Source organism: Lepidochelys olivacea, assembly GCF_965140295.1.
Source record: "Lepidochelys olivacea isolate rLepOli2 genome assembly, chromosome: 2".
NCBI lineage: Eukaryota > Metazoa > Chordata > Testudines > Cheloniidae > Lepidochelys > Lepidochelys olivacea.
Window position 1 is genome coordinate 143,160,657 of NC_140412.1, and position 23,148 is coordinate 143,183,804.

General features: G+C 41.3%; 1 protein-coding gene across 3 annotated transcripts in view; it reads left to right on the forward strand.

Annotated features, from left to right (window-relative positions):
• The window catches only part of SEMA5A (semaphorin 5A), a 659,545-nt gene that overhangs the window by 6,802 nt on the left and 629,595 nt on the right, over nucleotides 1-23,148 (forward strand). Inside the window, exon 2 of one of the 3 annotated variants that reach the window (XM_084619686.1) lies at nucleotides 19,092-19,275. The exons of the other annotated variants lie outside the window; for them this stretch is intronic. The gene's annotated coding sequence lies outside the window, so the exon portion shown is untranslated. The remainder of the gene's footprint in view (nucleotides 1-19,091; nucleotides 19,276-23,148) is intronic. 3 annotated transcript variants of the gene reach the window in all.

A 23,148-nucleotide genomic window follows, 5' to 3' on the forward strand; every position in this document is an offset into this window, starting at 1 on the left:
GCACCTCTTTTTGTTGTTGTTCAACATTTGAAAAAAATTCAAATTTTTCTTCCAGTATAGGCTTTATTGTAATATTTATTTTCTAATTTGTATTGCCACCCATCATCTAACATCTAGGGAGTTTTACCATTTATAAAAAACAGTCAATTGCAGTATAAGGAAAAGAAATTGAATACTCTAATATAGTAGATAGTTGTATTTACACAATTAATCTTGGTTATCTAAAGAGTTCTAGTGCTAAGAAATCTACACTTGCATTCCACAGTGTATTAGAAAGCCAAGGAACTTCAAAGAAGAAGTTATGTGTAGTGGTAAAATGTTGGGAATGGAATTAACTTTCTGTTGGGAAAGCACTGAAAACTCTTGGAAAACAAGTTCTTGTTAAAGGAACAGGAGTACTTGTGGCACCTTAGAGACTAACAAATTTATTAGAGCATAAGCTTTCGTGGGCTACAGCCCACTTCATCGGAGGCATAGAATGGAACATATAGTAAAAAGATATATATATACACATACAGAGAAGGTGGAAGTTGCCATACAAACTGTAAGAGGTTAATTAATTAAGATGAGCTATTATCAGCAGGAGAAAAAAAACTTGTGTAGTGATAATCAAGATAGCCCATTTAGACAGTTGACAAGAAGGTGTGAGGATACTTAACATGAGGACATAGATTCAATATGTGTAATGACCCAGCCACTCCCAGTCTCTATTCAAACCCAAGTTAATGGTATCTAGTTTGCATATTAATTCAAGCTCAGCAGTGTCTCATTGGAATCTGTTTTTGAAGCTTTTCTGTTGCAAAATTGCCACCGTTAAATCTTTTACTGAGAGGCCAGAGAGTTTGAAGTGTTCTCCTACCGGTTTTTGATTGTTATGATTCCTGATGTCAGATTTGTGTCCATTTATTCTTTTGCATAGAGACTGTCCGGTTTGGCCAGTGTACCTGGCAGAGGGGCATTGGTGGCACATGATGGCATAAATCACATTGGTAGATCATAGAATCATAGAATATCAGGGTTGGAAGGGACCTCAGGAGGTCATCTAGCCCAACCCCCTGCTCAAAGCAGGACCAATCCCCAATTTTTGCCCCAGATCCCTAAATGGCCCCCTCAAGGATTGAACTCACAACCCTGGGTTTAGCAGGCCAATGCTCAAACCACTGAGCTATCCCTCCCCCATGTGCAGGTGAACGAGCCCCTAATGGCATGGCTAATCTGATTCGGTCCTATGATGGTGTCACTTGAATAATATGTGGACAGAGTTGGTATTGGGCTTTGTTGCAAGGATAGGTTCCTGGGTTAGTGTTTTTGTTGTGTGGTGTGTGGTTGCTGGAGAGTACAGTCCAAACTCTTTCTAATCACAATGTAAATTAACTTAAATAGTTTTGAAGGAAAAAAATATGAAAATGATTTATTTCATAAAGTTTCAATTTTGCTGTAAAGTATGAGATGCACTCCCATTTTCAAACTATCTATTAACTACTACACAACTTTTGTAAAACAGAATAGAGACAAGTCCTTTACATATTGCTGTTTCCCACTTCCTATTTTTAAAATCACTAATTTACAAACAATGTATACAGGAACCTAAGGATTTAGAATTCCATTAACAGTTGGAAGAAGAACTATCACGGTTTGCATAGTTATTAAATAAAGTAATAAAATAAGTGTAGTGAATAAATCACTTGAAAGGCATTCATGAAGTAGCTGTGTCCTCAGAATATAGTTGACAGCAGGGATCAGCAACCTTTGGCACGCGACCCGCCAAAGTAAGCCCCCTGGTGGGCTGGGCCAGTTTGTTTACCTGCCTCATCCACAGGTTTGGCTGATCGCGGCTCCCACTGGCTTCAGTTTGCCGCTCCAGGCCAATGGAGGCTGCGGAAAGCAGCAGCTGGAACATCCCTCGACCTGCGCTGCTTTCTGCAGCCCCTATTGGTCGGGAGCGACAAACTGCGGCCATTGGGAGCCGCGATCGGTCAAACCTGCAGACGCAGCAGGTAAACAAATGGGCCTGGCCTGCCAGGGGGCTTACCCTGGCGGGCCATGTGCCAAAGGTTGCCGATCTCTGGTTTACAGTGTTTGAAATCTTTACTGTGTGTTAAATAGGTAACTATTGCATATTGTCGTTACGTCAGCTTTTGTTTGAATTGGTACACAAATTGTGATCTAAAGAGTGCTAAAATTGCTGCCCTCCATTTCATTATATCTAAGGCCCTTTCTGAGGCTTTACCTGATTGTGAGTGAACTGGGTTCTAAAATGTTTTGATCAGCCAGAAGAGACAGGGTCATATTGTAACCCGGGTTTAAAAAAACACAGTTTAAAAAGTGTGTTTACAAAACAAATTGTGTCAAATTCTCACTAAATGGAGAGTGAGAACTAAGCTGGAACTTGGTCTCTAATTAGAACCAGGTTCACCCCCAATCAAATACATTATTTATTAGCATATTGTACTTGACTGTAAGGCCTATGTAAACAGCCTTGGGTAAGGAGATACAGTGTGGAATTAAGTTTTTCTAATATGTTAGAGACTCAGACTTCTGGCCCACACTAATGACTCTGAAATATTTGATATTTTCTATTGCTGGTGAATTCTACACAGGATGACATAAGTATAAGTGAATATTAAAGTTGTATACATTTATTTTTCAATAAAAATCATGTATTTGTGTTGCCATTTTCAAAAGCACTCAGTGTTGGCATAATGCTGTTCTTGTTGAAGTCACTGATATACTTCAATAGGCCAGTGATGAGCACTTTTTAAAATCCCAAGCGCAGAGGATAAAGAAAGGTGGCTCATGGGAAGTTGTCCATATGACTTTTGGGTTGACAAAATTTGGATGCTCCTGATTTAGGGGGTACATTTCTAGAAAAGAGGTTAATAATAACAAGTGGATGAAGAAAAATATAATGGTTGAAGGTTGTGGTCAGTATTCTACAGGGTGAAATGGCAGTTGCATTGTTCTACACAGTCAATAAACTAATGGTTTCCTTTGACAGTTCTTTAGTTTTCTAGTTTATATGTTCTGAGTAACTGAAATCATGATGTGGATTGTTCTGGAAGAATTATGAGGATGAATGAAGAAGATTGTAAATGAAGAAGGCTGTTTTCTGCCTCCTGACACTGGGAAATGCCTTCCACTCAAGATCCATGGGATTTAGAGTTTAGTTATAGGTATGTTCTTAGGTGGGAAGACCAAGGAGCTGGGAAGCAGCCACTGGACGATCTGCTCCCATCTGCAGAGTGCAGTTTACAGCCTCTTTTGAAAGAGGGATTATGATGTAGATGCCAGGGCCAGAGCCACACTGCCAATGTGCAGTAAACCCAGAGGTCTGCATGAAGGAGTTAAGCCCTCACAGAACTAGGCCAGAATCCATGCAGTTTTGCCTGGATTTCCTAATAGATTCACCATGTTTTCTGGTTTATTGGTCTCATTGTTTTTCTCCTTGGCTCGGGCCCACACTTCTTGTTCTGAGGTTTAGAAGTGCTTTTAATTCTGTGAACACCAACCTGTACAGTCTGGATCTCATGCTTTCCCCATTTTATGTTTTTATCAGCTGCAGGATAAATGTGGTCAATAACTGGAAGAGAAGAGATATCAAGCCTTTAAGTTTGGAGTAATGGGTTTTTGTGTGGGTTTGTCTGTTTTTTAACTTTGAATTTATAAAAATCTCTGGATGGATAAGAACATAAGAATGGCCTTACTGTGTCAGACCAAAGGTCCATCTAGACCAATATCCTGTCTGCTGACAAAAACAACAAGAAGTCCTTGTGGCACCTTAGTGACTGACAAATTTATTTGGGCATAAGCTTTTGTGGGCTAGAGCTTATGCTCAAATAAATGTGTTAGTCTGTAAGGTGCCACAATAACTCCTTGTTGTTTTTGCTGTTAGACTAACATGGCTACCACTCTGAAACCTTTCTTCTGACAGTGGCCAGTGCTAGGTGCCCCAGAGGGAATGAACAGAACAGGTAATCATCAAGTGATCCATCCCCTGTCACTCATTCCCAGCTTCTGGCAAACAGAGGCTAGGGAAATCATTCCTGCCCATCCTGGCTAATAGCCATTGATAGACCTATCCTCCATGAATTTATCTAGTTCTTTATTGAACCCTGTTATGGTCTTGGCCCTTCACAACATCCGCTGGCAAGGAGTTCCCCAGGTTGACTGTGCGTTGTGTGAAGAAATACTTCCTTTTATTTCTTTTAAAATTGCTGCCTATTAATTTCATTTGGTAACCCCCTAGATCTTGTGTTATGAGAGGTAGTAAACAACACTTCCTTATCTACTTTCCCTACACCAGTCTTGATTTTATTGACCTCAATCATATCCCCCCTTAGTCGTCTTGGGGCATGCGTCACTTGCTGAAGGATTCTCTGCACCTTGAAGTCTTTAAACCATGATTTGAGGACTTCAATAGCTCAGACATAGGTGAGAGGTTTATTGCAGGAGTGGGTGGGTGAGATTCTGTGACCTGCATTGTGCAGGAGATCAGACTAGATGATCATAGTGGTTCCTTCTGACCTTAATATCTATGAGTCTATGAGTCTTTTTTCCAAGCTGAAAAGTCCCAGTCTTATTAATCTCTCCTCATATGGAAGCCATTCCATACCCCCTAATCATTATTGTTGCCCTTTTCTGAACCTTTTCCAACTCCAATATATCTTTTTTGAGATGGGGCAACCACATCTGAATGCAGTATTCAAGATGTGGGCGTACCATAGATTTTCTGCCCTATTATCTATCTCTTTCTTAATTATTCCCAGCATTCTGTTTGCTTTTTTGACTGGCGCTGCACATTGAGTGGATGTTTTCAGAGAACTATCCACAATGACTCCAAGATCTCTTTCTTGAGTGGTAACAGCTAATTGAGACCCCATCATTTTATATGTATAGTTGGGATTATGGTTTCCAATGTACATTACTTTGCATTTATTAACATTGAATTTCGTCTGACATTTTGTTTCCCCGTCACCCAGTTCTGAGAGATCCTTTTGTAGCTCTTTGCAGTCTACCTGGGTCTTAACTATCTTGAGTAATTTTGTATCATCTGCAAATTTTGCTACTTCACTGTTTACCCCTTTTTCCAGATAATTTATGAATATGTTGAATAGGACTGGTCCCAGAACAGACCCCTGGGGGACACCACTGTTTGCCTCTCTCCATTCTGAAAACTGACCATTTTTACCTACCCTTTGTTTCCTATCTTTTAACCAGTTACCAATCCATGAGAGCACCTTCCCTCTTATCCTCTGACAGTTTACTCTGCTTAAGAATCTGTGGTGAGGGACCTTGTCAAAGGCTTTCTGAAAATCTAATACACTATATCCACTGGATCACCTTTGTCCACATACTTGTTGACCCCCCCCAAAGAATTCTAGTAGATTGGTGAGGCATGATTTCCCTTTACTAAAACCATATTGACTCTTTCTCAACAGATTATGTTCATCTATATGTCTAATATTGGATACAGATGAACTTTCTTTGCTCAAAATTATGGAGAGGCAGCAACCTGTCTACAGTTAAGGTTGCAACTAGCTTCCTTTATAAAGTCCCATTTTTGCTCTTCTATTTATAACTTTGGCTTGGAAAATTCTTCATCTTGAAAATTTCCAAATTTCATATGAAGGCAAAGGAGATTGTACATTAGAGTTTGAAGAAAAGTAATCTAATTGTTATTAAGCTACAGGCAATTAAAAACTTACTCCGATTTGACAGTTGATTTGTGTCTACTGTTTCTTTGTCTTCCAATCTTGATATGGGAGGTTTTTAGAATGACTTTAGCAGGAGCATGATTGTGCACTAAATGCATGTGTGAGTATGTTGCCTGTTATATAGGCTGTTTGCATGGTAGACACATAAGGGTCTTTTTATAGCTGACTGCTGATAAGTTTCTTCCTTTAGGTCAAGTGGTAGAGGTTATATATCACAACTGTCCCTTCAGACAGTTAAAACAAGTTTCTAGCTTTTTGTGTAGACATGGGATATTGTATTTTATACAATACCTGGAAATATGAGAATCCCATGACCTCACAGAGAGCTGATTAAATTATCCTTTGAAAGTAAATTATCTGATTAATTTAGCCCATTGTTGTGATTCATTTGTGAACTGTTTCTAATTTCTATAAATGTATTTGTTAGTACTGCTAGATAATTTACACAAATTGATTTCACCCTACCGCAGTGTCCCTAAGGTGACCACCCACCCTAAATTAGACAGGACAGTCCCAAAATATATATTTCAAGTCCTAGTCCCGGGCTGACAGACTCTGGGACAGCATTTGTTCTGGATTCCCTGCAGTGCCGCTCCATGCCTGCCCAAGGCTCAGGAGCGACACCAGCCTCTTCCTCTTTGGGGGGCTAAAGTGGGCCTTAGTCTGGCCCCCCTTCTCCTTCTCTTCCCCCTGAAGCCCCGCCCCTGGCCAGAAGCTGGAGCTGGGCATTAGTAAGAGCCACCCAGAGAGCCTGGACCACTGTGGGGAGTCCCTTCTACAGGCCGGGGGCTGCTCTTGAGCACCCTGCCCAGGGCAGGTGGAGGGTCTGGGACTCCCCACAGCTGCCTGGGCTTCCTGAGTGGCTCTACCCAGTTGCAGCTTCTGGCTTGGCCAGGGGTGGGCCCTCAGGGGTAAGAGGAGGAGAAGGGGCAGGGCCACGGAGTGGTGGGCAGGGGAGAGGGCACCTGCATGTGTCCTGTTTTTGCATTTTGAAAAGGTGGTCACCATAAGTGTCCCCCAAACAACTGAAAGCTTTTCTGCACCACCCTCCTCCCCCCCCACTCCTTGCTAACACTCCCTAGCAGCTGGGCTGGGCCCTTCATTTGGGCCAGATGCCTGGGACTGAGCCAGCCCAGCCCTGCCCTGAGACACCTCAGGCATTACTATGAGATGGTGGCAGAGTTTGGGCTCCTGGGTGGGACCTGTGCAGACTATGCAGTAAAAAAGACCTGGTAGTAGCAATGCTCTTTCCCAGGCCACCACTGCTCCCTCCCCTAACCATCACCCCCAGAGCCAGCTCCTCAGCACCCTCCTCCCCACGGTGCACCCAGAACCAGCTCCTTCGCACCCCCCTATGGCACCCCTAGAGCCAGATTCCTGGCACTCCTTCCCCCGCATAGAGCCCCAGAGCCAGCACCTCAGCACCCCCCTCTCCCATGGTGCCTCAGAGCCAGCTCCTTGGCACCATCCTCTCCACGGCGCACCCAGAGCCAGCTCCTCTGCAGCCTCCTCCCCCACAGTACAGCCCAGACCAGCTCCGCAGCACCCCCGCATGGTGCCCCTAGAGCCAGATTCCTGGCACCCCCTCCCCCATAGAGCCAGCACCTCCATACCCCCCTCTCCTATGGTGCCCCAGAGCCAGCTCCTCAGCACCACCTTCCCCACGGTGCACCCAGACCAGCTCCTTGGCACCCCTCTATGGCACCCCTAGAGCCAGATTCCTGGTACCCCCTTCCCCACAGAGCCCCAGAGCCAGCACCTCAGCACCCCCCTCTCCCATGGTGCCCCAGCGCCACTCTGAGTCCTTGGCGTCCCCCTTCTTCCACAGGCAACATATGGGGGATCCCAGAGAGGCAATGCCATCCCCATCAGCTATTTTCAGTAGCAGCCCGAACTCCTCCACATTGCCATTCTCTATGGGTGGCAGGGGAGACTTGCTGGCTAGGCACTGCGCTGCCTCTGAGGCTGCTGCAGCATTATCAGCCAGGGGACAAAATTTTAGCAACTTTGTCGGGAGCAGGGGGGCTTGGCCCCTATCCGTGCTCCTTTCCCACCCCCAATGGCACCCCTTCTTTTCATTCCTATAAGTTTTGATGAGCAGTGCAAGAGTTAATAATGTTGAAGTTGAAAGTATTATAATTGGCATCTGAATTATCACCATTTGAAATGAATAGGGCAGTTCACTCCTCCGAGTTTTTGTTTCAGGCTCTCTGCAAACACTGACAGACAATTTGAAGGTTTTCATAAACACTATAGTTGTTGGAGACTTACTTTTTAGAAAATGAAATATGAGCCTGAAGACTCATATTTCTCTGGACAGTTGAGAAATATGTATATCACCCTCTTCTTCCCAACTAATCCTTTGTCCTTCCCCTCCCGTCCCTCCACGCTTTGGAAGACATTGCCTCACGGAATGTTTGTGAATAGTTCATTTTGATTATGTGATCGGTCATCTAAGTCATATTGTATTGTTTCTGCTTTCTTATTTCCTAGCTAAAACTTTTGAAACCTCAGCACAATTTATAAAAAATGATTAATAAACAGTGAATGCTCTTGTTTACACATACATGTCCATTTTCATAAATGAATATGGGTCTCTGTATGAAGAAGAGTGATTCCCCAATGCAACTAATCAATGCATAAAGTTAAGCATGTGCACATATTTGTGTAGAATCAGGGCTTAAACAGTAAGACCCCTCGTGTTATATATAATATATTGTGATCTAAAGTGAGGAACACCAACTAATTTCCTCAGATTTGAAGGTTTCTAGCAAATGGAAACTGAATGCATCCCAAGGATAAAACTTTCAGTTTTGGGGTATGGGGTTAGATGGATAATTATATTACTTAATTAATATTAAGATGTGGAATTTATTAGGGTGGTACATGCTTTAGAAATGTGTGTAAAATTATAATAACTGGAGAGGGACAAAGATGTTTTATAGCTCAAACAGAAATTTAGGCTTGAAGCAGAAATTACTGGGTGAGGGTTGTATGGCCTGTGCTAGGTGATCGTAATGGTCCCCTCTGGCCTTAAAATCTATTAATCTATAAAATAATTCATGAACATATTCATTGAAAAATACAGTCACTAATTTTTATAAAAACTTCCAAAACTTAAATGAGATATTGATGAACATTTCTTTCATTATTTACCCAGTGCTAATTACAAATACAAATTTAATTTCACTTTCAAATTCCAATGAATATTTACAAATATTTTTTCCACAATTTCTCCAGTTCACTAAATAATGGTAATTGTAATAATATTGGCTGATCTGTTGACCCTTTTTGTTTTTGGCTACACTGCTGGCATGACCCCTTTCTGGTAACTGACACTGGTTGGGGAAGGATAGACAAGTCATTTTAAAGGGAAGGAGAAATCAGTCTCAGTCCAGCAGCTGAAGCACAAAGCAACCTCCAAAAGTGAATTGAAATGGAGATAACTATTGTTTTTGATGGTTTCATTTTGTGTTCTAAAAAGTTCATCTTTCTGAAGAACAAAGAAATGTTAGCATCAAATATTGATTATGTATAGTATCTAAAATTTATAAAGTTATTAACCTTATTCTGGTGAGCTGGATTGTGGGGAAGGATGGAGTAGGTGTACCTTGGAGCTGAGGAAAATGAATAAAGGAAATACAATTTAAATCAACTCGTTTCACTGGTCTTATAAGTCGCTTTAAAAGGCAACATGTATGGTACAAGTCTGCAAAGAAGGAATCTGCATCTAGAGCAAAAGCAGGGTCTAGTATGTTATGGAAATATAGCATAGCATAGATTAACTAATTGAATTAAATTAATATAAGAAAAATACCAAAAAGTGGTTGAGGCTTCCCCACATTCTATATTTTATTTTAATCAGCAGACTTAGTCTTGTATTAACTTTATAGGCACAATTTTTTTTTTTAAAAAGTTGTGTCTCAGATTTCATGATGTTACAATGCTATCCCTTCTGTAATTATGTAATGACATTACTGCATAGTGTTGAACAATAAAAGCACATGCAGCACATTTCCGGCTCATAGAGTTTTCTAAACTGACTCTGGATTTAGGAATAGGGCCAAACTGATTTTGGGTTGCCAGCACTGATGAAAATCTTACATGCGGTAACCAGTGTGTGAAAAGAAATAATTAATTTGCAAGCTGTAGTGTGGTTGGCTGGAATTAAAAAGATTCATTCAGTTAAAAGTTTAAATTTTTGTACATTGACCAGTAAATATTGCAGGAATTTTTCAGTTAAATTGTATAGAAAGGGAAAATATTCTACAGGATTAGATAATAAGGATAAGTGCAGGGTCCTGCACTTAGGATGGAAGAATCCAATGCACCGCTACAGACTAGGGACCGAATGGCTAGGCAGCAGTTCTGCGGAAAAGGACCTAGGGGTGACAGTGGACGAGAAGCTGGATATGAGTCAGCAGTGTGCCCTTGTTGCCAAGAAGGCCAATGGCATTTTGGGATGTATAAGTAGGGGCATAGCGAGCAGATCGAGGGACGTGATCGTTCCCCTCTATTCGACATTGGTGAGGCCTCATCTGGAGTACTGTGTCCAGTTTTGGGCCCCACACTACAAGAAGGATGTGGATAAATTGGAGAGAGTCCAGTGAAGGGCAACAAAAATGATTAGGGGTCTAGAACACATGAGTTATGAGGAGAGGCTGAGGGAGCTGGGATTGTTTAGCCTGCAGAAGAGAAGAATGAGGGGGGATTTGATAGCTGCTTTCAACTACCTGAAAGGGGGTTCCAAAGAGGATGGCTCTAGACTGTTCTCAATGGTAGCAGATGACAGAATGAGGAGTAATGGTCTCAAGTTGCAGTGGGGGAGGTTTAGATTGGATATTAGGAAAAACTTTTTCACTAAGAGGGTGGTGAAACACTGGAATGCGTTACCTAGGGAGGTGGTAGAATCTCCTTCCTTAGAGGTTTTTAAGGTCAGGCTTGACAAAGCCCTGGCTGGGATGATTTAACTGGGAATTGGTCCTGCTTCGAGCAGGGGGTTGGACTAGATGACCTTCTGGGGTCCCTTCCAACCCTGATATTCTATGATTCTATGATTCTATGATTTGTTGCCTATATTTTAATGTGGCAATGTAATGTAGCAATAAAACCAGATAAAACTCCATTGAGCATAAATATACACTGTATATAAATCCTGAAGAAAAAAATCAGATTTTCTCTGTTTTGTTATATAATGATTAGACTTAGTTCCTTTAAAGGTGCAAGCTGCAGCATGATTCCCGAAATAAGGAAGGTCAGGACAGTCCTACACTATGTTAAATGGTCTTAAGCATTGTCTAAAACAATTATTTGTTGAAGTGGGAGACAGACTGTTAATATTTTGTCATGTGGCAGTAGGAAGACTAATGTTTACAGCTTGGTGATAAGCATACTTTCTGACCTTCATTCTGGAAATTTGATGTACATGAATAATCTCAGTGACCTTTGTGGCACCTCGCACATGTGTAAAGGTAACTCACTGGTGAGGCACAGAGGACGTGAGTCAGTTGCTATTGCAGTCCCACGTAGATGTCCTTGATGCTTTAGTTCAAGCTGTAGAGACTCATGCATTTTAGCTTGCAATCCCTAGTATGCCAGCCAAGATGGCAACTATCAAATTGGAATTAATTTGCAAACTGGATACAATTAACTTAGGCTTGAATAAAGACTGGGAGTGGATGGGTCATTACACAAAGTAAAACTATTCCCCCCCCCACTGTTCCTCAGAAGTTCTTGTTAACTGCTGGAAATGGCCCACCTTGATTATCATTACAAAAGATTCCCCCTCCCCTCCCCCCGGGTAATAGCTCACCTTACATGATTACTCCCCTTACAGTAAGAAGAAAAGGAGTACTTGTGGCACCTTAGAGACTAACCAATTTATTTGAGCATAAGCTTTCGTGAGCTACAGCTCACTTCATCAGCTGTAGCTCACGAAAGCTTATGCTCAAATAAATTGGTTAGTCTCTAAGGTGCCATAAGTACTTCTTTTCTTTTTGCGAATACAGACTAACACGGCTGTTACTCTGAAACTCTCGTTACAGTGTGTATGATAACACCCATTTTTCATGTTCTCTGTGTATATAAATCTCTCCACTGTATTTTCCACTGAAGGCATCCGATGAAGTGAGCTGTAGCTCACTTAGGACCTAGGGGTGATAGTGGACGAGAAGCTGGATATGAGTCAGCAGTGTGCCCTTGTTGCCAAGAAGGCCAATGGCATTCTGGGATGTATAAGTAGGGGCATAGCGAGCAGATCGAGGGACGTGATCGTTCCCCTCTATTCGACATTGGTGAGGCCTCATCTGGAGTACTGTGTCCAGTTTTGGGCCCCACACTTCAAGAAGGATGTGGATAAATTGGAGAGAGTCCAGCGAAGGGCAACAAAAATGATTAGGGGACTGGAACACATGAGTTATGAGGAGAGGCTGAGGGAGCTGGGACTGTTTAGCCTGCAGAAGAGAAGAATGAGGGGGGATTTGATAGCTGCTTTCAACTACCTGAAAGGGGGTTCCAAAGAGGATGGCTCTAGACTGTTCTCAATGGTAGCAGATGACAGAACGAGGAGTAATGGTCTCAAGTTGCAGTGGGGGAGGTTTAGATTGGATATTAGGAAAAACTTTTTCACTAAGAGGGTGGTGAAACACTGGAATGCGTTACCTAGGGAGGTGGTAGAATCTCCTTCCTTAGAGGTTTTTAAGGTCAGGCTTGACAAAGCCCTGGCTGGGATGATTTAACTGGGAATTGGTCCTGCTTCGAGCAGGGGGTTGGACTAGATGACCTTCTGGGGTCCCTTCCAACCCTGATATTCTATGATTCTATGATTCATGAAAGCTTATGCTCAAATATATTTGTTAATCTCTAAGGTGCCACAAGTACTCCTTTTCTTTTTGCGGATTAGTAGCAGACTAACACGGCTGCTACTCTGAAACCTATCAAAAAATGTTATTCATATGCAGAAGTGGCCTTATGTTAGCAACTGGAAGACCTGCCAAGTATCATGCATCTCACACATGCAGGTCACTCCATGCGTTCTCAGAGACCTGGCTAAATGTCCAGCATTTAGCTGGACTCTGTCTGGGTAGGCAAGACGGTTAGGGCTGTAGTCAGCCTGCCCATTACCGGGGCAGCTGCAGGTGGTCTCTCTGGCTGTCTACTCCTGCTGTTCCCAGCCATCTGGAGCCCAGCAGAGTAAGACAGCTGCAGTGTCAGCGTCTGTGCCCCAACAGGGGAAGTATGGCAGTAATTGGGAGCAAAGAGGAGCTATTGGAGGCAAGACAGTGGGATGCAGGGGACAGGGACTATTGGGCGAGAAGCAGGGAGAACTGTTGGGGGTGACAAGAGCTGTTGGGGATAAGGAATACTAGTGGAAGAAGAGCTTCTGAAGGGAGTGGAGCCTGCTTATAATCTGGGAACAGAATGGAGGTGACAGAAGGTGATAGAGGGGACATGGGCCAAACAGTAGCAACCCCCTCCCCTGGTTTTCTCCTGCCCAGCCAGTGCATCCCCTTCAGGCTGCCCTCATTACCTGTAGCTCACCTTAAGCCACCTTTAGCTCCTCACAAGTCCTGACCCCTGTTTTTTAGGGGTGCAAGGAGTAAGCTCCTGCTTTGCCACATCTGCTGCCACTGCTCAGGGGATCCCTCTAAGGGAAATTTAGTCTCAATCCAACGCTTTTCACCAGAACTTTAATCCACGTAGTATTTTTAAAACTGATGTTTATGATCCTGTGCAAATTATTTGTAAATATACAAATTAGCTAATTAGATACTTTGCATAAAATGCAACACATGGATCTATGCAAGACATTGGCAGTCATGTTTAATGTACATAACTGACAGTAAGAAAGATCTCATAATGTGAATTACAGAAACTAAATCTTAGACTTTTAATCTGGAGCAGAGGGATATGATTTATTATTCTTTTTCGGGGTGGAGGAGGGAGGAAGACTTTTTCATTTGGATATACATTCATTTGGGTCTATGGATCTACTAAACTTTTAACTGTTCTCACAGTTACCAACTTGCCGTGTAGTCATCAATCTCTTAATTTGTGTTTCTCCTTTGAGCTGTAGTGTCTTGTGCAGTAGAACTCATCAGTGTATGTGTAAACCACTTGGCCTTTGGGATACAAGTGGGGAGATAAAAAGTGATTTTTTGTTTCATAGGTTTCACAATTATAAAATGAAGTAATCAAAGAGGGGGCATTATTTTTCTCCCTGAAAATTCATGTAATCATTTATGGATTAGTTTTGGCTATCTGTATTTTGGGTGTGAGAAGGTGGGAGAAAATGATAAGGATCCCTGTGTAAATCCTGGAGAGATCTTCAGTTCAGGTTAGGTAAACCAGAGCCAGACTATTTTTTTTCCACCTCTGAGAAAGCAATCATTTTTGTGAAAGCAATCACAGAGCCAATCCTTCCAGTCATCAGAGAGCCTGTTATCTGAAGAAGAGCTGTGAAGTGTTACGATTCAATTTGGTACAGGAACACAGTTCAAATAGACTGGAACAGCTGGCTGGACTTCCTGTGTGAGTTGCATCCATCATCATAGCCAGTAAAGAACAGTTACAAATTCACCTAGATTATCTGTAATCCAAAGTAGTCTTCACTTAATTATATGTCAATTAATATTGGTGACATTCATGGGGGCATTAATGTAGTTTTTGTATTTAGTTGACTGCCACACCTAAGAGTGTTTTATAGAAGTATGTTTCTCTGAAGTATCTACTTGCAGACTTTTAATACATAACTTCCTTGACTTTAATTTAGAGCAAATGTCTCTGACTGTGAAGAAAAAGTCACAGTGATTTGTGTTGTTGAGTCAAAAATATTGTTAAGAGGTTTAGGATAAAGCGAGCAATTAATGAATCATTCCTAGTGAAGACTAATGTCAGAGACCCCTCCAGGGCTAAGATGCCTTTGTGCTGTACTCACTAATCTTTTGAATGAAGATGGTGTGTGACTGGATTTAAATAAGCATATATGAAACAGATAAAAACACTAAAAAGCAATTTAAAGCCGTTTTCTCAAGAAGTGGGGACTTTTTCCTTCTTATTAGATTTATCTTTTCACTCCTCAGGTAACTGTTTCTACTTAAGTTTTTCTAAACATCACCATCAGGATTGTCTGTCACTGTGGCTTTTGGCAGGATATGTGCCTTTTTGGCTCTCTCAGTCTGTTCCTGGAATGACATTAATGTGTTCGAATTTAAACCCCCCTGAATCAAAACACATTTGAAAAAAAATCAGAACAAAAGATACCACCAATAGAGTCTTAACCCACCCTTTGACTGAGTGTCTAGTATGCATGACAAGAAGTGCTCATGGGCAAAGATGTATACATCTAAAGCACTTATCACTAAAGTTCCAAAACACTGCTGCTGGCTCAAGACTTTCTTAAAAGAACTCCCAAACCCACATGTTTGATCAGCCAAACTGATTTTGGGTTACTGGGTGTTTCCTTAGCATGAACTCCTAAATAAAATATGACAGGTTTCAGAGTAACAGCCATGTCAGTCTGTATTCGCAAAAAGAAAAGGAGTACTTGTGGCACCTTAGAGACTAACCAATTTATTTGAGCATAAGCTTTCGTGAGCTACAGCATCCGATGAAGTGAGCTGTAGCTCACGAAAGCTTATGCTCAAATAAATTGGTTAGTCGCTAAGGTGCCACAAGTACTCCTTTCCTTCAAATAAAATATGATTATCCATTGGACATAGCAAATTATATGTTCAGGTTGGAACTCAAATAGTAATGCCCAATATACAACACTTCTAATAAGAAGTATTGATACATTTTCTTTGCATTGACTTATCCACTTCAGTGTACTTCAGTTAGTACAACATGGACCAATGAAAACAGTATATTTAAAGGGAAAAACACTTTTTAAATAAATTCTGTGTGTACTAAATTTTAGGTTACAATAAAATATTTTAGAATATTGTTGTTTGTATGTCAGTTTGAAAGGTGTAGCTCCATTAGAATATTTAAAAAATAATAATATGCACCACAGCCACAGAACTCTCCAAAATAAATACCTCCTATGGAAATAAAGATCTGGAAAGAATATATGTTCTCTGTACTACTAGGCTTCTACTGTATAAGGATAACAATAACACAAAAAGTCCTGCAGAAGGGCTTTGCAGTAGCTTGCATATTTAAGTCAGCTAATAATTAGAAACACTGATCTGGTAACCTGACAGTACCACTTTAAAAGTTGAGATGTGCCATTGGCCAGATATGCTATTTTTAGGAAGTTCTAACACACCCTGTAGTGGAGTACATCCAACAGTCTAAAATTATCATCATATCCTGGATATGATACTGCTAGTGGTTCATAAGTACTAAATAGAATCAAGACCTCTGCTGTTCAAGGCAAGCCAAAACACACGTTTACTTTAAGTACATTATAGGTTTATGCAAAAACACATTACAATGATTATTACCATTTTTTGTTATTTATATTGCATCATAGGTGTGAAATGTGTGTTACTGGCATAACAATCAAACAACATTCTCGTTCTGAGGCATTTCAAATCATATAGCCCAGTTGTGCACCCCTTGAAGTCAATGGCAACATTCCAGTTGGCTTCAGTGGGAGTAGGAGTGGATCCTAGTTTGATGATGATAATAATAATTAATGTAGAGGCACAAAATATGTGTGTTCTTCACCAGTCGATTACAATGATGTTCAAGGTGTGGGCAATTTTTTGTACTTTATAGCATTTTACATATTTTTTTACTCCCGATAGTGAGTTCCAAACTGGACAGAGAAAAATCTCGCATTCCCTGAATTTAGGGAAAGAAGAACTGAATGAATTACTTAAACCAGGCTTTAAATGGTTTGAATTTCATGACTGGTTAAACAGGGGAGTTCTGTTTTTTTTACCTTCTCCCTCTCCTGTTTTCATGAAACAGGGGAGGTCAGCTGCTTTGGGACTCCAGGGCAGGAGGTTGTTTTAAAATTCATCAGCATGACCCTTCAACTAGGGAAATAAGAAGAGATTCTGTTAAAATTTGGTGATTGGCTCTAGATGATGTTTTTAAGATGTGTCTCAGAAAGGGACATGAAAACCACCTGGGCATATGTGTGATATCCGTATGCACATATTTAGACAACACACATAAGAAGAGCATCCAGTAACAAACAGAAGTCTACCACTCTCGTATGCTATACTGTAACATTGTTTTTGTACCATTATTTTTAGCATTAAAAGTGAAGATCTTAACAATTATGTTTTAGCATTCTTTGTTAGAGTAAATATAAAAACTAAGTAACTCTTCAGGGTAAGACTTCTGGTTTAAAAAATTATGGTTTTTAATAAGGTGGAACATTTCAGTCCCATATGTTTTCAGATCTGTCTGCAGAGTTGTAAAAAGAGTGTCTGAGCTAAGTAGTGAAAGACTAGGTTAATAAAGTTCTTTTTCATATTTAATGCTTGCAAGAATTTTATTAACTATTACATTTGGGGATTTTTAATAGTATAATTTCTAGCCATAGTTTAAGTGATGTTTAATACTTTCCATTAGCATCACTTACTTATAAAACCTAAAATATTACTAGCATAAAGAGCTTGGATTTTACATTTACAATTCATTGGTACAGCAAAAAGAAACGTATTATTATCAAAGTAGTGATAGGAAAAGCATTTGAAGTGGAGGGGTAGTTCAGCCAGCTGTTCTGTTGCATAGGCCCCTCTTGCTGTCTTGCCAAACAGAATCAGTAGCAGATTTTGGTGCCAATGTGTGTGGCATTAGGAGGGGTGTATTGTAGAGTACATGAATGTGTGGAGGGTGGGGGACAGAGAGAAAAAAATGTGTCATGTGACACTGACCCACAAAAGGAAAATAGAATTACTTTGAAGCTAGAATTGCCAGATTTCCCTGCTGTAACGCCAGTCATCATTCCCCTAGGACAGTATCATTTTCAGAATGTGGTCCTTAGAACATACTGTATTCCTGATGGGATGCCCTTTTGCCTGCCTGTACGTTTTTAGAGTTGCCCGTATGAAAAGAGAAAAGATGACAATACAGCTATGGAGAAGCAGCCAGCCCTCTCCTCCTCCTTGTGGCTCAAGAGATGGGTTCACAGAATGTAGAGCTTTTCTTTGGTTTGCTTCACCTATGAAATGCTGTAATGAAGCAATGCCATAAAGATCTCTCACCATTGTAAATCAGGGCTATATCCATGGAGGTGAATGGAATATTAGGGGGAGAATAATTCAGCCCACTAGTTTTGAAACAGAAGTCAGCTCTGGTTGGAAGGATCCATAGCACTAGAAGTTGGGTCTGCAGGGATCTGAATAATTATTGCTTCCATGTTGCCCCCCAGCAGATATGGCAGAGCTACATGCACTATAAATAAGGCTGCGAGTTTGTCATGGAGGTCACGGATTCCCTGACTTTCCGGGAACTGCATGACTTCCGCAGTGGCCGATGCGGCTGGCCTAGGGGCTGCCCGAGCTGCTCAGGTGGCCCCTGGGCCAGCAGTACCTGCCGCTGCTGGGGCAGTCTCGGGCCACCGCCCCTCTCCCCCACAGCAGCAGGAGGAGTTTGGGCATGGGAGGGGGCTCAGGGTTGTGGGTTGGGACATGGGAGGGGGTGAGGGCTGTGGGCAGCACTTACCTTGGGGATCTCCCCGGAAGTAGTGACATGACCCTCCCTCAGCTCCTAGCTCCGCGCGCTGCCTCCACCCTCAGGCACTGCCCCCGCAGCTCCTATTGGCCATGGTTCCCGGCCAATGGGTGCTGTGGAGCTGGTGCTTGGGGTAGGGGACTGTGTGTGGAGCTAGGAGCTGAGGGAGGGGCATACATGTCCCCACTTCCGGGAAGCTGCGAGGAGCCGGGTAGGGAGCCTGCCAGCCCCACTAACCCCCCATCCCCAGTGGGGGTTCCGGGCTGCTCCCCCACAAGCACCCATGGCGCCCCCCGGGCTGCCCCCCATGAGCACCTCTGGTGCCCCCCCAGGTTGTCCCCAAAAGAGCACCTGCAGTGCCCCCGGGCCATCCCCCCACGAGCAACCGCAGCATCCCTGGGCCTCCTCTCCTTCCCCAAGATTTAGTCAGGGGACAAGTCATGGACAGGTCACGGGCCGTGGATTGTTGTTTACTGTCCGTGACAGTTGTTTACTGTCCTATGACTTCTACTAAAAATACTCATGACTAAAACATAGCCTTAACTGTAAACAATAGGGGACTAAGCACCACAGGAAGTGCTGCACACACAAGACCTGATTGGCAGCACGCCCCATGACCTCTAATTGGTCCAGACGCATTATTTAAGCATGCAGGGTGGTCCAGGAACCTGGCAGTACCTTCCCTGTTGGTACAAGATCCAGCTCTCATTCCTTGGCTTAACTTCTGACTCTGATCCTGCCTAGGCTTTATTCCTGATCCCTTTGTCTGGTGCTGATCCCTGGTTACACTCCTGACTCTGGCTTCGACCTTAAGTCTGACTCCTGGTTTTTGACTTCAGCGCTGACTCCTGCTCCAACCACTAGGAGTGCTGCTCTGACCACTAGATCTGACTCCTGGTCCTACCTGCTAGGCCAGACCACTCAGCAGGTAGGACCAGTGAATTAATAAATCATCACACCAAAACAGAGACATTTTAATGGGTCAGTCTTCCACATATGCCTTCTGGGACATAAAATTAATATTTTTACTGCCTTCTCAACAGTACATCTATTCTTAAAAAAGAAACCTACAACTCTGGATCTCTCAAATGCATTCTTTTCAGTGAGTTTTGGGTTTGTGTTTAAAATTAGCTGTTGTGGAACCAGAATTTGTAAAATGGAATGCTTTGAAAGCAAGTAGAATCTTTCATTCTGATTCATCATTGGAGGAAGGGAGGAAGGATGAGTTTGGGGCTAATGCATATTTATCCCCAGGTTTATTCTCTACTTCCATTTGAAACCCTATTTTGAAGATGCTGTAGTGACCTTCTGCACTGGGGTGAATATCACTCAGAGTATGGTTTATTTGTTAAATGTTTGTAATACACTGTAAGAGCCTTGTGCCATATTGGTGCAGAATATTTTAAATTATATTCCATTATATCCAAGTTCACTGTGAGTGGACTTCACTGTGCAAAGCTCACAAAAGTGCTAACCCTCTTCTTCTCCCCCCCCCACCCAACCCCTTTTTTAAAAAAAATATAGACACTTCACAACATTTAGGTGCTTAGTGATGTCCAGGCACAGAAAAACTTTCCTATGTTCTCTCAAGAATTTTTAAAATAATATATGCCTTTTGTGTCTAGAGGAGGATTTGAACTTCTCCAGGAGCAGAACAATTCTCCCCATTCCCCTACTGGTTTTAACGCTGGTGTAATATAGGGTTTTGTGCTCCATATAAAAAAAATCCCGTATATATTTGTTTTTTCTTCCGTTGACAACTGCCGCACTGCATGACACGTTGAGAACATGACCAGTTACATACGGTATAACATTTTAGGACAGACTGGAAACAAACAGCTTGAATGACATTTGAAAATGTAGGATGGCTTAAGAACTCTGCCAACCTTGCTAAATGTAAACACTGCTGGAAAAAGGCAAGGCTTTCAAAAAGTGGGGGAGGGGAAAAGCAAGCAGGACTTTCAACACGATTGTCTTGTAAGTCTAATATCTGGGCTGTTTTCAGAAAACTATGTACGTGTATCTGGTTTTATAATTTCAGGACAATAGTAAAATGCTTTTTATTTATCTGATGCCATATCTATGTATCTTTGGCTTAGTCAGGAAGTTAAAATTCCAAATGTAACTATTAGAGATCGCAATCATTAGCAACACCGATTGGCTTTTTAACACCCTTCTGTTATCGCAGCAATGTCACATCACCCTTATCATTAAAAGCCTTGCCTTCCCCCTGAAATTGTACTTCAAAACAATGGACTCTTCCAACTTTTGTATATGTGTAACAGACTGGAGGAGATTTGTATTTAGGAGAGCTGTAGTTCAAACAATGTTACAGGTACCTGTCTGTGCCAGCCTTAGACCAGCTTTATCATGGAAAGCTATTCAGCATGATTGTGTGCCTGTTTCCGTTGAAGTCCTGTGAATTTGGTTAGGGGAATTTTGGACAGGTCACATAAGAAAACTGTAATGGCAGTAAACCAAAAAACAAAACAAAACAAATATACCTTAAAAATTGTCTTCAGATATCAGATTTTGGTAATCCAGTCTGTAATAAAAATTGGGGTTAGTTAATACAACAGCAGATAATAATCTGTTATTGGCTGTTTCTTGAAATTCTATTTCTGTATCAAACTGTTCTTCAAAACCTTAAGTTTGTTCTGTGGCAAACTCCTTCAGGGAGAATGAGTGAACAGGGCAAATTAAAATGCAGTTGTAAAGAAGTGTATTTGGCCTTTACTATTTATCAAAGAGTGTTTCCCAGAAGGAATTAAAAAAAAAATCCAGTCAGCCTAAACAATGAAATGAGAGCAACAGATAGAAGATACAGTAATTAAAATACAATCCCCCTCCAAAAAACCCCCAGAATTTCTTTAGTAGAACAAAAAGAAAATGAGTACTTGTGGCAATTTATTTGAGACTAACCAATTTATTTGAGCATAAGCTTTCGTGAGCTACAGCTCACTTCATCGGATGCATTCAGTGGAAAATACAGTGAGGAGATTTATATACACACAGAACCTCCTCACTGTATTTTCCACTGAATGCATCCGATGAAGTGAGCTGTAGCTCACGACAGCTTATGCTCAAATAAATTGGTTAGTCTCTAAGGTGCCACAAGTACTCCTTTCTTTTTGTAAATACAGACTAACAGGGCTGTTACTCTGAAACCTTTAGTAGAACAGGAAGTAGGACATAAAACTTAGAAGCTCTAGTCTATATAGATTTGTTTGTAGTGCATTAGTGAGTCAATGTGTATGTGTGTGTGTTTTGTCTTTGAATATGTAGCTGTGGCTCCAGAGCAAGAGGTATTTGCTGGAAGCATGTGATTAATTTCTTCTTCTTTTTAAAGACAGCATCTCATTAAACTGCTGGAAAAGGCTGCTTTCAGGATTAATTAAGGAGGGATGGATATTAGCAAATTAGAGAGTTAATGGCAAATTAAAAGGGGACTTGGATGATTTTAGCTATTTCATATTGATTTTGCAGTTTGGGGATGTTGGGTGCTTCCACTACACTTCGCAGCACACAGCTGAACAATGTGAAAGCTTGGAGTGATGACAGAAGTTAGCTTTTAATAACACTTAACAGTGTACTATGGAACAGACCTCTAGCCACTTTAATAGACTTGTTACTGATGGAATCCATGCTCAGGAAGGGTGACCTGGAAGCCCTCATTTAGATTTTTTTAAATGAGAAATAAGAAGCCATAGTTCATTATTTTTTAAAAAAAGTTAGTCTTTTATTTAAATAATCACACCTATATTTGATAAGCTTAGCTTACTCTGGTTTATTTTGTTACCTCCAGAGTCTTTCATTTTCATAGGATATTTCTTCACTATAAATTTAAAAAACTGTAAAACATATAGCTTTCTAGAATCCATATGCCATAAAGTGTCAGAAGGGAAAACATTTAAATCGGAAATTATAGTCGCAAACCATTATCCATTATTATTACAAAAGCCATAATTGTTGGCATACATTTATGGCATAATGGTCATCCAAAGGGAGAACACTTTCACCAACTAGGGTGACCAGATGTCCTGATTTTATAGGGACAATCCTGATATTCGGGGCTTTGTTTTATATGGGGACCCCACCTCCTGTCCCGATTATTCACACTTGCTGTCTGGTCACCCTATCACCAACATGTTTGTAAATTATGGTTTGCTGAATTTAAACAGAGCTTATGTAGGTGATATCTTCAGTTTGTCTTGGTAGACCTAGACAAAACTCTGTGGTCCCTCAACTATTTTTAGTTCTCCTGAGAGGAAATGTTCAGCACAGTCTGCAACAGTTTAATGCTAACAACAGGTGCTGAGCATGCAATTGCCCACATAGCTTGCTAAAAAAGTACCCCTTTCAGCACTGTTTTGCATCTCATACAATACATGTAGCACCATACAATGCTGTAAAATGTAATTTACTTAGGGATAGGATTTTTCATACAAAAAATTATAAAATGCTTTAAGGCTGATTAGTTTATAGTATTGAAAAACATGCAGAGTACTTGTTAAAATACCATATTATCTTAGTGGTATATAAAGAGAAGGTCAAGGTCAATGGTCAGGAAGTAGAAATGAGTTGTGAGATGGATTTCAAGTGAATCAGTCAGAGGCACTGAGAGGCTGTCCAGGATGCGTGGGAAAGGGATTTACTACTCCCTGTTAAAGATTTGATTATATGAGCTGGCTGCCTGTGATAACAGAAGACTGAACTTTATGATCCAGGAGATACTTTCCAGTCTTAGGTCTTACATCCTATATAAAAGTCTAATATTAATTTGGCATAGGAAATGAGGTGA